The 4,994-nt window shown below is 34.0% G+C and overlaps 1 long non-coding RNA gene across 4 annotated transcripts; it reads left to right on the forward strand.

The window, feature by feature from the left end:
- The first annotated feature begins 84 nt into the window (after positions 1-84).
- Positions 85-4,543, forward strand: LOC104900769 (uncharacterized). Of its 4 annotated transcripts, XR_008968912.1 has the most exons (6): positions 85-348; positions 1,719-1,930; positions 2,008-2,158; positions 2,274-2,392; positions 3,627-3,982; positions 4,195-4,543. It is a non-coding gene; the product is annotated as an uncharacterized LOC104900769 (long non-coding RNA). The 4 variants fall into 4 exon arrangements; XR_007273148.2 differs by having other exon boundaries at positions 1,719-2,158; XR_008968913.1 differs by having other exon boundaries at positions 1,719-2,158; positions 4,201-4,543.
- Positions 4,544-4,994: the final 451 nt, after the last annotated feature.

Here is a 4,994-nt window from a genome sequence, read left to right on the forward strand (position 1 = left end):
AACAACAATTATAAGTTTTGCCGTCTTTGATAAGAGTCAAGGAAAAAAAAAATATATTAAAACAACAAAGTCATTATAGTCCGACACTCAGAACGTTCTACAAACTTTGTTAAAAATGTTCTATTCGTAAACTTCCCGCAAACAACAAAGTATGAATATCTACAAAATTTGTCCCAAAAAATCTTCAATCTCCAGTGATTTTGGCATAAATCTTCAATCGTAATTTTCAATCGAACATTGAAAGGGAACCGTTCATCTTCATTACAAGTTTTAGGATTTTTCGCAGATTTTTCTTCGCAATTTTGGACGTTTGGACGTTTCTCGCAGATTTTTCTTCGCAATCTTCAGGTAAATCATTCAATTCAGCTTGTTAAATTATGCGTATGGATGATTGTTTCAGCAATAGTAGTTTTCGTAAGTGATTTCTTAACTTTCCCCACAAAATCAGACGAATTTAGGTCTAGTGATTGGATAATGATTTTTATGAATCGATTATATTTAGTGATTAGGCCATTTGTTTTTTCGTTCTTGTTATACGAAATTGATTGATTGAAATCGTTGATTGAGAATACTGAAATTACTTCCTGAAATCTATCCTTAAATGTTATTGCAATTCGTTCTTCCTCCTTTGAGTTGTTTTTATCTGATTCTGTGTTCTGAATTTCTTCATTCTTCTCTGAAATCTGCAGAATTAGAATCTCTAAATCACTTATTTTTTTTTTCTTATTGTTTCTAATTGTTTATCTGAGTTCTGACATCTGATCTGATTCACTTTCTTGAAATTACTTCATTTGGTTTATTTGTTTTAGTAATCTAAATTCTTCATGTCTGATTCAAAATCTCATATTAAGATGCCTCAAATTGAAAATAAAATTCCAAATTCTACTCCAATAAACCTGCAGAATCCATACTTTGATTCAAAATCTCATGTTAAAATTCTGTTGTATGCTTCCGTTTTCATGCATTTTGTGTTCTTGAGATGTTTATTCTACCAGATATAGTTTCCTTTTTCCTGTTAGTAAAGGCAGCTGACAGAAGGTGCCACATTTGAACATGATGATCATCCTTTCAACTCATGTACTTTGTTTATAATAGATTTATGTTCTCCAGAAGGAGCATGTAAGGTCCATATGCATACAGTGTAAATGTTTGACCAGTATATCCCATACATGACATGTATGCTACACTAGGAAACCATTAACTTTATAACTTTATATCTAGAACAATATTGAGCCTCCTTTGGTTAAACCATTGCTACTATAAAATAAAGATCACATGTAGTTGAGTAGGTCATTTTGTTTCTGTCCATTACAGTCCAAGATATAATGAAACGAAGTGGACCTTTCAACTCCATTAGGAATAAACTGGTCTAGTATCCCTCTTATCTTATCTGTGCATGAACATACACACACACACACAAAACGGAGAATCTGGCAGAGATATATGGTCACTACTTGTCCATTGATAGTTCTAAATCATTTTACTTACATTGAAAAAAAAGAAAAGAATCAAGGCTGCAGATGTCACCCAGATCAATAAGCTACATTGGCTTATGTCTCATGGAAAATTTAAACATGATGTTCTTCTGCACGTTGTAACTGTGTTAATTTATCAGAAAGAATGCAGAACATATACTAGTGATTGAAGATCACAGCTGGAGTAGATTGTAGCAGTGGCATGTGTGCACATATATTTATGTGTGTTATTATTGTGTATAGGCAAAATTTGCGTTGGGTGAAGGTGCCACATTACGGATGCTTTAAAGACACAATGTTCAAGCCTCTATAGGCATTGGAGAGAGAGATTGAAGAGTGATCATTTTTCAAAGTGCAAATCTCTAAAGGAAGCAGAACATGCTTGCCCACAACGTATTGATCTTAACCAATGGAAGTGGCTGGTTTATAACTACTGGAGCACTCGCAAACAGATGGTAAGCCTCATGAAGCGCAAATTATGAATATTTGATATATTAACAAGGTGGAAATTTAATTGTCTTATGATATTTAGGAAAGAAGTGAAAAGAATTGTGCAAATGCACTTTCAAAGAAGATACAATCAGCTTGCGGGGCTAAATCCAGAGCTAGGATTATATACGAGTTGTTAAGTTATACCCATTTTTTCAGCTATAAACTTTTTCAGCTTGAAATGGTTATATTAGGTACTTTAGTTAGCAGTTTTTAAAGGGTTGACTAAGTTAAACTCTCATAATATGTAGTCCAAAAGTAGAAATTTAACAACATGGTTTCATCTTTCATGTACTTTTCATTACTTAGGAGGTTGAGGCCGAGAATGGGGATGACTCTGAAGCAAATACATCTACTTCTACTACCGTAACGCAAACAAAAGATGATAATGACCCAATGTATTTGAAATTGTGGAGAAAAACAAAACAGTAAGTTATTTCAGCATAATTCATGTCCTATTGAGCAAATGATATGTCAATTTTAGCATGCTTGATTGAATCTGGGCTTCCCTTCCTCCTATAAGAAATGAAATGTCCTAAAGCTATGACTTTATTGGCAAAATTATTAGATGTATCATGTATGGACTTGTCCTTTTATGTTAGACAGTAGATGGGGTTAGATTCTTAGCATTGAGTTGAGTCTTGGGGATATGGAGGTTGCACCGTAAGTTCTATGGAGTAATTCTCTCCTCTACTGAAAATGACGGTGAATGTTGCAGGAGCTAAGCTCAACTGCCTACAGGTGACATAATAAGGCTTGTATGATAATCAACTCCTCCACATAAAAAACTTACATACATAATTACTTATTATATTGCAGTATTGGTTTTAATTTTGATGGTAAAGTTAAGCTTGATGATATTTGTTTGCTCTTGAAGAAACTATCATAAGCTGCAAAGTTCAACCTACAGTATAGAATCTTTTGCTTGGCGTATACATGATCGCTAACCATAAATAGTATCTCAAATCTGTAAGCACATTAGAAGACCTTGTAGAATTCTATAGGATAAACTCTTAATTGAGAGTATCTGAGAAACATGAGAAAGTTTGAAATCTAATAAAAAAAATTGTCTTATTACCTTTCTTTTCTAATGGCTTAAAATGGAAGTTTGGCCTAATATTTATTGGATCATACACTTATACCTGCCGGTTTTCTACTTTAATCATTTTGACTTTCATATTAGTTCATGTACGACTTTGAGTTTCATTTTTGTAAACTTGTAACTTTCCAGGTAGTACATAACATTTACTTGTTAATTTGTAAAATGAAACTATAAAACATCTGATATTTTCGAAAATAAACATGAAGACAAACTTAATAACATTCTAACTGAAAATATTTGTTTTATATATTAGTAAATATACAAAACGGAATAGATTATCATGCTGTAACTTCTTTTATTTTTAATGATGTAGTATGTAGTAAAAAAAGTTAAAAACCTCAAGCTTGTCCAGCTGAAACTCTGCCTTTCTCCTACTGCTTGACTCCCACTCATAAATGGCTTCTTCCTTCTCTTCTGTTCTGTAATGTTCTGTGATCAGTAGACATGTTCTGTTCTGTTCTATCATCATCTTTATCTTTCAAATAATCCACATTTTTACTATCATCATGAATTTTTTGATGGATTACCGAAGGCATAAAGATGGTAGTTTTGATGAATAGGGTGAAGCAAAGTTCAACGAATTTAAAACGTTACACGAGAAAGAAATTCAAGAGAATGGCATAGATAATCTTTCCATAGACGAGGCTTACATGAAGGTGCTTGGCCATTGTTCGGGCCTCGGGGTATGCCTGAGGCCTTGGTAAAGGACATCCGGTGGTGGACAAGGGTGGGAAGAAAGGCAAAGCAGAATTGGAGGCTGAGATTTAACAACTAAGAGGTAATAACAATGCAATGCAAGCTGAAATAGATTTCCTAAAAGCTGAAAGTCAGAGAAAGGAAAAGGAGGCTAAAGAAAGAGAGGAAAGACTGGAAAAGAAGATTGAGGTCATTATGACTTCACTTGGGCTTTGATCAGGTAATGTCTCCAATTCAAACTCTATTCTTTTTGTTGCTTTTGCTCGTCATGTGTAAAATAATTGTTTCCTTTTGATTCTTTTGAGTGTTCAATAAGAGCTTTTAGGCTTTAGCTGTACCGAATATGGACTTGGACTTGAACTTGTTGCTGTATTATGGATTATTGAGAACTGCATATATATTGATATGTTGTATGAAATTGTTTATTGTCAGGATCAGTTTTATAGAGCAGATGAAGAGATCTTGTGACCGAGTTCCTGAGGCTCACATTTTTTGGTGACTTGTCAGCATGGTGCTCTTGCTATGAAGAAATGTTAGTGGACTCTTCCTGACTATCTCAGTCTCAGGTGCAGAAAATGTGATTCGTCTAGAATTTTCTGGTTTTATGTGGTATCTGATTTGTACATTGAACATTTTAGTTGAGAGTGTAAAGATTTAGCCGCTACAAAGCTTAGTTGGTGCAGAAAATGTCAAATAGTGATCTGGTAGTGTAGATACATCAGACTGTGTTCTTATTATTGAGACATGTGGTATTTCAGAAATTGCAAGGTGTATTACGTGATATCTGGTGTTAATGGTACGCGCTTTCCTACAGTTTTAGCAATTGCAAAATTTCCCAACTTCTATCTTGTTAATGGATGACTAGCAGGGGTTGACAAAGTAAAAAGAGGGCAATATCTTATTTTTGCCCTGCTTGATAAAGTAGAAAAAAGGCAATATCTTATTTTTGCCCCGCTTGATAAAGTACAAACAGGGCAATATCTTATTTTTGCCCTGTTTGTTATAGACCAAATAAGACAATTGTATTTGTCTTCCTTGTTTTTGAGCAAAGAGGGCAAAAGTATTGTCCTTTCTGATGATCATAGAGGGCAACTTTATTTGCCTTAGTTGATGAATCAGAGAGGGCAAAAAATTTTGCCCTTTTATTATTGGATCAAAGAGGGCAAAAACATGAGTTTTGCCCTTAAAACCTAATACAACGGGGCTAAAAGGGCAACGGAAGGGCAATTTTA

Source organism: Beta vulgaris, chromosome 4 (genome assembly GCF_026745355.1).
Source record: "Beta vulgaris subsp. vulgaris cultivar EL10 chromosome 4, EL10.2, whole genome shotgun sequence".
Taxonomy (NCBI): Eukaryota; Viridiplantae; Streptophyta; class Magnoliopsida; order Caryophyllales; family Amaranthaceae; genus Beta; species Beta vulgaris.